General features: G+C 39.8%; 1 long non-coding RNA gene across 1 annotated transcript; it reads left to right on the forward strand.

The window, feature by feature from the left end:
- The first annotated feature begins 12,271 nt into the window (after positions 1–12,271).
- Positions 12,272–12,889, forward strand: LOC149158676 (uncharacterized). The gene is made up of 3 exons (XR_016261075.1): positions 12,272–12,316; positions 12,433–12,626; positions 12,733–12,889. It is a non-coding gene; the product is annotated as an uncharacterized LOC149158676 (long non-coding RNA).
- The last annotated feature ends 389 nt before the right edge of the window (positions 12,890–13,278 follow it).

A 13,278-nucleotide genomic window follows, 5' to 3' on the forward strand; every position in this document is an offset into this window, starting at 1 on the left:
CTCTAACCTCCTGGTTCACTACGTCAGTTAGTTGTGGAAAGAATATAACACAACCCAACATTCTCCCACTTTTTGTTTTCTTTCCACAGGAGGCCACAGGAGAGTTTAATCATTTTTCCAGCCCTGAAATGCCCATTGTTTCTCTACAGCAAGAGAACTACTCAAAGCTCACAGATTTTTTCAATGCATCTGTAGTATTCTTCAAAGTGTCCACCTTTACCAGCAACACCTTTTTGCCTTCTACCATATCCCTCACAGAGTGATACTGAACATAAATGTGCTTTGTCTTTGAATGATAAGTAGGGTTCTTTGCAAAGAAAATTGCACTTTGGCTGTCACAGTCTATCCTTATAGCTCCCTATACTAACCCCATACTTAAACACAATATCTGCAACCAAACTGCTTCCTTGCTTGAATGAGTGGCTGCCATGTATTCTACCTCTGTAGTTCATAGTGCAACTACAGATTTTTTCTTCCTCATCTAACTAACTGCACCTCCAAATAGGTTAAACACATACCCACTTGTAGATCTTCTATGATCCAAATCTCCAGCCCAGTCTACATCAACAAAGCCATGAATATCCAAAACTCTGTCCAATCCTGGTCTTCCTTGGTAGCACAAACCATAACCACTAGTGCCACGCAAATACCTAAAAACTCGCTTCATTGTTGTCCAATGCTCTTTCCCTGTTTGACATAAACCTGCTCAATACTCCCACTGCATATGCAATGCCTGGTCTAGTACAGACCATTGCATACATCATGCTACCAACTGCACTTGCATATGGAACATAGGACATATCCTCTTCCTCATCTTGTGTCATGGGACATTGTTCAACAAATGACTTTACACCTACAAGAATAGGAACCCTCACCGGTTTACTATCTTGCATATTAAACCTATGCAGTATTCTCTCAACATACCTCCTCTCGTTTAACCAGAGCTTCCTCTTTTCCTGATCTCTTTTAATTTCCATGCCCAAAACATAGTTTGTAGCACCAAGATCTTTCATGTCGAATTTGGAGGACAATTGGGTCTTCAAATCTTGGATAATTTCTTTGTCATTTCCAACCAGCAGCATATCATCCACATACAAGATTAGTTAAATAACACAGTCACCAATTAATTTAAAATACACAAAATGATCTGCTTTGCTTCTGGTGAAGCCAAGTCCCTGTATAAATGTATCAAATTTTTGATACCACATCCTTGGTGACTGTTTTAACCCATACAGAGACTTCTTTAACATGCATACCAGTTCTTTCTTACCCTTCACTACAAAGTCTTTAGGTTGCTTCATGTAGATCTCCCCTTCCAGATCCCCATGAAGAAATGATGTCTTCACATCCATTTGTTCTACCTCAAAATCAAAAGCAACAGCAACAGATAAAAGTAACCTAATAGAAGTTACCTTGGCAATAGGAGAAAAAATATCAACAAAATCAATTCCCGGCACCTGGAAATAACCTTTTGCTACCAGCCGAGCTTTGTATTTCTCCTCCTTTCCTTCTGCATTTGTTTTCTTCTTAAACATCCATTTGCTACCAATGAGTTTCCTTCCATTCGGTAAGTCCACCAGATCCCAAGCCTCATTTTTGTGCAAAGATGCCATTTCATCAACCATGGCCTCTATTAGCGCCTAAATCTTCCTTAGGCTGAAAGAAGGCAAAAATTAGGGTAACCACAAACCGTGCTCAGTCTGGTAGCTAGCCCTACCAGAGCAGGAGAGGGCTCTCTTTGAGTCACGCTCAATGAATATATAATCAAAAGTGGTCTGAGATGACTTACAATGAAATATTTACCTTAGGCTAGTAAGTGAATAGGGATTCGGGGAACAATTTTCATGAATGATCGAGTTTCTGGGATGGTATGGGACCAATGGTCAGCAAGGAACAGAGAATTTAATACAAAGGCACAGATTATTCTGTGAGGCAAGGTAGGCAGAAAATGTAACAATTTAGTTTGAGGTACCGCGACATGAATATATTGCTGAAGAAAGTGAAAAGGGCATAGTGACATGAATCCTTTTCAACAGAAGAATAACACTGAACATGAAATTTTCCCACAGGCAGAGCAATAAAATTGAATTCTACCTAATCTCACTCATAAAATTTCACTGGAAATGAACATGAATTGAATTATGAAACATAACGAAATAAATATGAAAACATAAGGGACACATTTTCTATACTCACAACCACAAGAATCTCATGAAACAGAGCCGCTACCTTTCATTAATTCTCTGTCAAAAATACACAGTGAAGAAACAAAGTTTCTTTCCCACAGTGTCCCAGAAGTTACAAGCCAACCAACCCTTTGCAAATATCTTGCAAACAATATATAGAATGTGTAAGGAAGAGATAGAACGCCCAAGGGTTGGGGACTTACTCGAATCATTACAAAATGGAGATGAAGAGCTAACCATCAGCTACAGGTGTAGCGCTACAAACATGACATTTGGCTTTGGGTGACCGTCTGCCTTCCTTCGCCACTTGGATAGAAGTCAATCTGGATAAAAAAATCTTTAAATGCTACCTTTGGTGCCAAAAAACTGAAGTGTAGATGAGTAGGCCCACTTGGAGAAGTTGCGAACCGAAATTTCGCGAAACGGAAGCAAATTGGCAATTTTTCCTCTGTGCGCCACGCCATTTTCTTTGTCCGTCATGCTATTTTGGGGCCTGTTTTGGGGAACATCCAGGTGTCCAAAATGTGCCCAAGTAGGCTTGCTCAAAAGCCTGTCCTGTCTACTTTCTAACCCCACTGGAATTTTTGAATTTGGTGCTCATTCCCCTCCAAAATCTTCATTCTCCCAAGACTGCTTCCTGTGTGTCAAAAAAGTGGCAGAGAGGCCACTTTTAGGTCTTTTTTGACCTTTTGGAGATTCATACCTTGCCAAAATTTCTTGCTCAGACACCAGTAGTCATGATTTTCCATGATGAATCCAAAAATGCAAGTCATTCCTCATTTGAAGCTCTAGAATTTTAGTGTCGCGCTAGTGGCGCAACGCACAGGGAGAAAAACCCTGTTTGTGCACAAAAATTTGTCAAATGACCAAAAATGCCCCAAAAATGCTCCAAATTTCTTCCCCAAACACTAGTGGTCATGATATTTTATGCTGAATCCGAAAATGTAAACCTTTCTTCATTTGGAGCTCTAGATTTTTATCGTCGCACCAATGCGAGGTGCACAGGGAAGTGGCGCGACACACTGGGCTTGAGGCGTGGCGCATATAGCTTGTGTGTAGCGGTTTTTTCAAGAGACTTTGGATGCCTTTCCGATGTCCAAATTGGGTGTAGGATAGCTCATTGGAAATTTATTTGAGTCTACTTTCCAACCCAACTAGAATTTTTTAATTTGGAGTTCATTTTCCCTGTCAAAAATCAAATCTCCCAAGACTGGTCAAAATGTGCCACATGAGGCTGCCTAAAGGCAGAGTGCTGTTATAGTAAACTTTTGAATGCCTTCGTCAACTCCAAATTGAGCTCATGATAGCTCATTTTAAATATCTTTGTATCTAGTGTTTATTTGACTCATCAAGAAAGTCATTTGGCCAACTGAGCTAGGAGAAAATTTGATTTTCCCAAGGTCACTTTAGAGGTGCATCATTTCTCCCGAGGTGACTATATTTTTGACATTCCTCCAAAACCATGACACCTGTGTAAAATGTGAAGGAGGTTTTTGTTCCTTGGCATGTTGTGGCCAAAAACCTCTCTCAGTTTTAAAAAATTCATCTTTGATTGCTCAGAAACATCATTTCAGTGAAACCTACCCGAATGTGTGGAACAAGGGATTTGTCGAAATGAAGCGAAATGGAGGGGATAGGGAGCTTCTAAATTCTTGAGGAGATTTTTGGAAGTAGGGAGGGAGGTTAGTAAGTAGGGGAAATTTGAATCTCTAAAATTGAGTGAGGGAAAGGGGTCAAGAAAGGAAAAACATAGGCCGAACCTAGAAAACTGCCAAGTTGTAGCAAGAAACTAGGGTTTGTGTGAAAATGAGGAATTTGGGGGATCTCAGTGATGGGAAGTGTTTGATAAGGTAATTTAAGGATAGGGGAAGGTGTATGACCATCAGGATACAAGTTTTGCCGATGATTTGGTCGTCCATGAGAAATTTCCTTCAAAACCCTAGGAGAGGGAAATGACCTCACCTAGGCGCAGCTGAAGCATGAACAAGGTGTAAAATGGCCCAGTGGGACTTGACATGATAATGAAAACTCTCTGAATGATGGTACACTTAGCTAAACGGTGACAAGGACCGACATTTGGACAACTTTGACAAGGGTAAAATCAAACCCTAGACCTAATGTCTAGTGACCAAATTTTGCTTGAAGACTCACTGAAATGACAAAATTTGACTTTGTCACCTTAAAATCACTTTGGAAGAGCATGTTTGATCACTGGAGGAAGGCTACAAAGACTAACACTAACATTGGCTCCAATAGGGATGGCAGCTCCTTGGAGGTGCCAAGAACTACAAATCTTTGGGTGAGCAAACAGTGCCTTCGTCCATTGGGCTATGGAGTCCATTATTCTGACAAACCAACATGACTCAATTTATTGACTGAACATTGAATGAAACTGACTCAATTCAAACTGAAAAGACTGAAAAACTTGACTCTATGCAAAAGGAAATGACTCATGACTGACTTAACTAAAACAAGAACTGAAAAAACTTATTCAATGGAAGCAGTCCATCAAGATTTGAGGGTTTCAAATCATGATGACAACCACTTGCGTACTAATGCAATATGTACAATCATGTGTAATGTGTCTTCCAATGTAACCAATCAAGTAGATGCCTTCTTGATTGATTCTCCATATCAGATCTTCTGGTCAACAACAGATACTGGTAACTGGGCCTCCAAAAACATAATTGACCATGATATTTTTCATCACTGAATACTGTAATCAACACCTTCATGCCTTACTGCAATAGACGTGCCAGAGGATCTTGAAAAACATGAAGTATGTCCTCCTGCTGAAAGAACAAGGTGTCTTTCTCCTTTGCTTCTAATTTTCCTTCATAATGTACTTCAATATGAGAATGTTCTTGATCCTCAGAAAATTCTGAACAGGTAGATGAGTGAATCTCCTATTGAAAACACATTTCAAAACATGAAACATATGAAGGAGAATCTGAAAAGGAATCCTGAATGGTCTGATCTTTGGTAGTCTGAATATATTGTAAGTCATCTTCATATGATATGACAGCCAAATTCTCATTACATTCATCACATTCATTAATCATGAGAAAAGCAACTTCAGATGATTCTTGAAACCCAACACGAACATTCATATCATCTACCAATGATTCATCCAAGGAAACTTTTTCACTTACTTGAACCAAATTCTCATCTTGCTGTTCATGAAATGAATGAGCTACCTCCTCATGAAGATCTAGTTCTGGTGAGATAAGGTCAGTTAGGTTTGTAACTCTGTTTTTTCCATTTGAGGCAGCCTCAACCATGCAACTCTCTTTTTCCTCATCGCGATCTGTCTCTCAATCTGATTTATCATCCCCATTATCTGAGATTGGAACATCATTTTCCTGCGTATCCTCATTTATTTCAACCGGATCTGAGATAAAACTCCTTCATTCATCATTTTCAGCCATATGGAAATCTTCAGCCTGCTAATCTATTTCACATAATTCATGTTGACTGTCACGATGCAAAATTCCTTCATTTTCCACTGTACAAAGATCTTGATTCTGCTGCAATGTTTCCTGAGCATCCTGATGGGACTCCTCTAGTTTCTCTTCATGTTGCTGGAATGGATTCTTGTACAAGGCTTCCATGATCTCATCATCCATAAAATTATCATCCTCATAGTATTTTTCAAGGCTTTCAATAAAAGTAGAAGCATGTTTGCAACAGTCATGAACTAGATTTAATGATGGAAAAGAATCTTTATATCTTTTAGTGAATAAGGCATGAAAATCCTTTAGGCAGTAAATACAAGCAGCGGGAAAATTTTCATACCAAGATTGGGCTTCACCTTCTAGGAGTGGCCATGAATATCTTCATTCTAGAGTGGCCATGATCTCAGGAAAATCAACCTTCAATTTGCGAATATGCATGTGAAATCAACTAGATGTAAAGCAGTGTCCTTCTTACCATCATCTTTAAACGTAGGCAAATTTCTTGACCAATCTACTTTCGGAATCTTATTTGGAAAGCCTGGAATGTGATATCGACTCATGGGAGCGTATATTTTTGCAATCCACTCCATTTTGAAAATCTCAAAACTACTGATCTCTCTGCAGTGGAGTCACCATGAAGCACAGGTTGCTGGATTTTTAAGCGAAAGGAGTCGCCATGAAGGATTGACTGTTGGATTCTTCAGTGAATGGAGTCACCAGGTGAATGATTTCAGCCTTCTTATGTCTGATCGTTGTTTCACCATCAACAATTAGCTATGAACTTGAGATATTTACTCGGGCAAAACAATCTTCAAGCAAACCATTTTCGTTCCCCAGTGGAGTCGCCACTATGTTAGCACCTAAATCTGCCTTAGGCTGAAAGAAGGCAAAAATTAGGGTAACCACAAACCACACTCAGTCTGGTAGCTAGCCCTACCAGAACAACAGAGGGCTCTCTCCGAGTCACGCTCAGTGAATATATAATCGAAAGCGGTCTGAGATGACTTACAATGAAATATTTACCTTAGGCTAGTAAGTGAATAGGGATTCGGGGAACAATTTTCATGAATGACTGAGCTTCTGGGATGGTATGGGACCAATGGTTAGCAAAGAACAGAGAATTTAATACAAGGGCACAGATTATTCCGTGAGGCAAGGTAGGGGGAAAATGTAACAATTTAGTTTGAGGTACCGCGGCATGAATAGATTGCTGAAGAAAGTGAAAAGGGCATAGTGACGTGAATCCTTTTCAACAGAAGAATAACACTGAACACGAAATTTTCCCACATGCAGAGCAATAAAATTGAATTCTACCTAATCTCACTCAGAAAATTTCACTAGAAATTAACATGAATTGAATTATGAAACATAACGAAATACATATTAAAACATAAGAGACACATTTTCTACACTCACAACCACAAGAATCTCATGAAACAGAGCCGCTGCCTTTCATTAATTCTCTGTAAAAAATACACAGTGAAGAAACAAAGTTTCTTTCCCACAGTCTCCCAGAAGTTACAAGCCAACCAACCCTGTGAAAATAGCTTGCATACAATATATAGAATGTGTAAGGAAGAGATAGAACGCCAAAGGGTTGGGGAGTTACTTGAATCATTACAAAATGGAGATGAAGAGCCAACCCTTAACTACAGGTGTAGCGCTACAAACATGACATTTGGCTTTGGGTGACCGTTTTCCTTCCTTCGCCACTTGGATAGAAGTCAATCTGGAGAAAAAACTATTTAAATTCCACCTTTGGTGCCAAAAACCAAAGTGTAGATGAGCAGGCCCACTTGGAGAAGCCGCAAACCGAAATTTCGTGAGACGGAAGCAAATTGGCAATTTTTCCTCTGTGCACTGCGCCATTTTCTCTGTGCGTCGCGCCACTTTGGGGCCTATTTTGGGGCACTTGCAGGTATCCAAAATGTGCCCAAGTGGGATTGTTTGAAAGACTGTCCTGTCTAATTTCTAACCCCACTTGAATTTTTGAATTTGGTGCTCATTTTCCCCTCCAAATCTTCATTCTCCCAAGACTACTTCCTGTGTGTCAAAAAAGTGGCAGAGAGGCCATTTTTAGGTGTTTTTTGACCTTTTGGAGACTCATACCTTGCCAAAAGTTCTTGCCTAGACACCAGTAGTCATGATTTTCCATGTTGAATCCAAAAATTCAAGCCATTCCTCATTTTAAGCTCTAGAATTTTAGGGTCACGTCAGTGGCGCAGTGCATAGGGAGAAAAAACCTGTTTGTGCACAAAAATTTGTCAAATGACCAAAAACGACCCAAAAATGCTCCAAATTTCTTGCCCAAACACCAGTGGTCATGATTTTTTATGATGAATCCAAAAATGTAAACTTCTCTTCATTTGGAGCTCTAGATTTTTAGCATCGCGCCAGTGCGCAGCGCACAGGAAAGTGGTGCGGCGCACTGGGCTTGAGGCGTGGCGCATATAGCCTGTGCGTAGTGGCTTTTGCAGGAGAGGTTTGGAGGCCTTCCCGCTGTCCAAATTAGGCACATGATAGCTCGTTGGAAAGGCCTTTGAGTATACTTTCCAACCCAACTGGAATTTGTTAATTTGGAGTTCATTTTCCCTATCAAAGATGAAATCTCCAAAGTCTGGTCAAAATGTGCCACATGAGGCTGCCTAAAGGCAGAGTGCTATTACTGTCAACTTTTGAATGCCTTCCTCAACTCAAAATTGAGCTCACGATAGCTCAGTAGAAATATATTGGTGTCTAGTTATCATTTAACTCATCAAGCAAGTCATTGGGCCAACTGAGCTAGGAGAAAATTTTATTTTCCCAAGGTCACTTTATAGGTGCACCATTTCTCCCGAGGCGAATATATTTTTGACATTTCTCCAAAACCATGACACCTGTGTAAAACGTGAAGGAGGTTTCTCTTCCTTGGCATGTTGTGGACAAAAACCTCTCTCACTTTTCAAAAATTCATCTTTGATTTCTCAGAAACATCATTTGAGTGAAACCTACCCCGATGTGTGGAACAAGGGATTTGTCGAAATGAAGCGAAATGAAGGGGATAGGGAGCTTCTAAATTCTTGAGGAGATTTTGGGAAGTAGGGAGGGAAGTTAGGAAGTGGGGAAAAGTGGAATCTCTTAAATTGAGTGAGGGGAAGGGGTCCAAAGAGGTAAAACACAGGCCCAACCTAGAAAACTTCCAGGTTGTAGCAAGGAACTAGGGTTTGTGCGAAATGAGGAATTTGGGGGATCTCAGTGATGGGAAGTGTTTGATAAGGTAATTTAAGGATAGGGAAAGGTGTATGAAGATCAGGATACAAGATTTGCTGATGATTTGGCCGTCCATGAGAAATTGCCTTCAAAACCCTAGGAGAGGGAAATGACCTCACCTAGGCGCAACTGAAGCATGAACAAGGTGTAAAACGACCCAGTGGGACTTGACATGATAATGACAACTCTCTAAATGATGGTACACTCAGCTGAACGGTGACAAGGACTGACATTTAAGCAAGTTTGACAAGGGTAAAATCAAACCCTAGACCTAATGTCTAGTGACCAAATTTTGCTTGAAGACTCACTGAAATGAAAAAATTCGACTTTGACACCTAAAAATCACTCTGTAAGAGCATGTTTGATCACTGGAGGAAGGCTCCAAAGACTGACGCTAACAGCCTCTTTCCAGAGTTTTCCATCCTCTAAATCTACTGCTTCCTTCACAGTGCTGGGATCATCATCAGTAATAGATAAAGAAAAATTTGAATATAAAGCAGATGGACTATACCTCTCTAGCCGCCTTCTTTCTCGAACATATATTCTTACACCTGGAGTTTGTGGCTCTTCATCTTCTGATTCCTCCTCTGTTGTAGAGTCTAATTCTTCCACCTTTATCTCAAATTATATCTTTTCAGGTTGCTTTGGTTGCACTTCATGTTTAATAACATCTTTCACCTCTCTGAACACCACATCTTAGCTGTACACAACCTTCATTGTTGTTGGGTTCCAAATCTTATAACCCTTTAAACCATCCTTATACCCAACAAAGATGCACATTTCATATTTACTATCCAACTTGGTTCATTTCTCCTTTGGAACTTGTACATATGCATCACATCCAAATACCCTCAGATGTGAAAGAGAGGGTTTCCTAGCAGTCCATACCTCTTGTGGAGTCTTATCGTCCAACGGTGATGAAGGTGATCTGTTGACCAAGTAACATGTTGTCTCCACCACCTCTGCCTAGAATTCGTATCCTAACCCTACACCACTGGGCATGCTTCTTGCCCCTTCAATCAACGTCTTATTCATTCTTTTTGAAACTCCATTTTGCTGAGGTGTATATGGAGTAGTCTTCTATCATGCTATACCACACTTCTTACAGAATTCTTCAAATTCCTTACTGCAAAACTGTCCACCATTATTAGTCCTCGGCACCTTTATCTTCTTCTCTATCTGGTTTTCCACTAGAGCCTTAAATTCTTTAAACTTGTTAAAGACTTTAGATTTCTTCTTAAGGAAATATATCCATGTATTCCTTGAGAATTCATCTATAAATAATACATTGTACACAAACTTTCCCAGTGATGGAACCTTCACAGGTCCAAACACATAACTGTGCACAAGCTCTAATATCTGTTTCACCCTCTTACCACTAGAGGGGAAACTCACCCGACTATGCTTCCCATATATACAATTTTCACAGAAATCAAAATTCAGAGAGCTATTACTCATACCTTCTACCATACCTTTACCATGAAGTATTCGAAGGCCCTTTGATGCCACAACATGGTCTTCTCTCCAGAGAGCACTAAATTTTCTGCTCGACTTTCAGGAACCACAGAACTATTGCACCCATCAACAACAGTGCTACCTTGCAGCTTGTACAGAGTTCCAGTCCGAACTCCCTGCGTTAATACCAATGCTCCCTAAACCATCTTGCAGGTATCCTTCTCGAACACTGTTTTTACACATGCATCATCCAGCTTGCTTACAGAAATCAAATTTCTGGCTAATGCAGGAATATGCAGAACACCTACAAGTGTTCTAACCCTTCCACCTTGCAACTTCAACTTTACTTTCCCATGACCAATGATTCTAGCCTTCCTGTCATCCCACAAGAAGACATCACCACCATCATATTTCTCATACTCATAGAACTACTCTCTATGGGGAGTGAAGTTAAAGGATGCACCTAAGTCAATCAACCATGCCTCATGATCTACATGTGTAGTTGAAGAATCCAAGTACACATCCCCACCTTCATCTGAGGTGGTTTTCAGCTCTACAAAAGGAGCACCATCAAATCCCTTTCCTTTATCAAGAGCTTTATATTTACAGTCCGTTTTGTAGTTCCCTTCGTTTCCGCATTTTCAGCACACCACCTTTACAGGTTTTCCTAGAGATTTAGATCTCCCTCTAGATTTAGATCTCCCACTTGATGACTTATTTTTTTTTATGTTCTGGGATTGTCCTCGTATAGACAAGGCATCACCATTTTGGCTCTCCATATTTTTCCGTCTCATCTCCTTCGTCAGTAAGGATGAAACTATTTCATCAAAATGAAAGGTAGTTGCATTGCTACATATTACAATAACCAGACTATCCCACGAATCTGGTAGAGAACACAACAAACTAATGCACTTATCTTCATCTGAAATTTTAATATCAACAGATGATAACTGACTTACCACAGTATTAAATGTGTCCATATGCTCTGTCGTCGAGTCTCCATCTTTCATCCTCAGGTTATACAGCTTTTTTCGCAAGAATAATTTATTCACCAGAGTCTTAAATTGCTACAAAGTCCCTAACTTGTCCCACAAATCCTTTGTTGTAGCTTCCCCTGATACATTTAGCAATACTGAATCTGAGACACACAATCGTATTGTGCTCTTTGCCTTCCGATCCAACTTCTTCCATTCTTCATCGGTCACTCCTATTGGTTTAGTATCCAGATCTACCATGATCCACTAATCTTTATCCACCAACAGATCCTCCATCTTGAGTTTCCACAACTCAAAACTCTCACCATTAAATTTCTCGATCTCTATCTTTCCACTGCTCGCCATCTTCTTTCACCATCAGAATTGATCTCGTAGATCTCCCACTGAACAGGGTCTACCACAGGCTTGAGCGAAACCCCTCAGTAATAGAGGCGTCCCCTTGAAGCCAAAAAATCTCCAACACCGAATGTAGGTTTTAACCCCATACAGAAATTAACTGCATACGAATTCTACAACACAGAAAAATAAACAATGCGAGAGCATAACACTTAAAACACATATACACACAGATTTTCCCACTGGATCCCAAAACTGATACTACCAACTTGATTTTTCATTATTTTCCTTTCAATATTATAATACATATTTATACATGCCGAAGCATCCAATACCATGGACCAAAAACCATAGGTTGGTTCCCCTAACCTAATATAGGGTCCCAAAAAAAAAATTCAGGGCCACTGCCTCAGACTCCATAGAAGGGGGCTACCCAACCCCCTCAAACCCGCTAGACAGGAGGGGCTTCTGCCCCCCATGTGGTGCCCCCACTGCACAGTCAGTGCAATGAAGGGGGCTCCGTCCCACCTCTAACCCCCTAGTTCACTACGTCGGTTAGTCGTGGAAAGAATATAACACAACCCAACAAATTTGTATCCATTGCCATTCTTCATCTTATCTTTTCTTTTATTAGATACAGGTTTACATTCTGTCTCCCTGATGCATCCCTTTCTGTGTCTGCAAAATCCAGAATTTTCTTTTCCTTTTTTGGCAATTAGTAACTAATGAGTACTGAAGCTACATTTTGATTTGCAGAGACTATGAACAACTGAATTATAAAATGCTACTGGAAATACAAGAGAAAATGAAAACATTAGAATCTAATCTGGATGGGAATCAAGGTGCTGTTGATGTTTATCACAAAGGATGCAAGCTACTGGAAATGGACAGCAAAGTTGGCCAACAACTTTATGCTAGGAATATTGTAAAAAGAGCTCTAATATTTCAGAGTATGTACCATTCATCTGGTCTTGTTTCTACCAATAATCATATATGAAGAGGATGTAGGTGGTTTCCTTTTTTTGCACATGTAGGTGACGTGTATCTCAATTTCAGGGCAAAGATCGAAGGTTGGAGGTTTTCATGGCCAATCTTACATGTCATGGCTTGATAACTTACCAGAGGAAGACAGCTCTGATGATCCAGATTATGAGCCCCCATCAAGTGTTAAATAAAGTTTCTCTCACATCTTGAAGAATATAATCTTTATTGATGTTCTCATAGATAATATGTAACAATAACCTTTCTCGTCTTCTCATAATTGGTCACTTGAGAGTGCTAGATTATTATAGCTCCTGTTACGTATTCTTTATTAAAATCTTAAATAGGACATCCAAACTGGGGAATAGTAGTTTATGTTTATGCTATTTTTTGGCAAGTACAACACCAATTTTTTTCTCATGTCAATTCTAGAAGATATAGGAGGAATATTTCTTCATATTTCCTTATCTTTCATATTGAGGATGGTGCGAGTTTAATTTTCTGTTATTACACACTTTTCACTTGGAATTTGGACATTGAGAAGATCTCTATTGGCACTGTGGAAGTTGTTTCTTTTCTTCTCTTTATTACTGCCTCTCATGTTTTTTCCAGTAGTGTTTA

The sequence above is a fragment of the Pinus tabuliformis genome, chromosome 5_2 (genome assembly GCF_031772625.1).
Source record: "Pinus tabuliformis cultivar Carrire ecotype Pingquan chromosome 5_2, CPIR1, whole genome shotgun sequence".
NCBI classification, from domain to species: Eukaryota; Viridiplantae; Streptophyta; class Pinopsida; order Pinales; family Pinaceae; genus Pinus; species Pinus tabuliformis.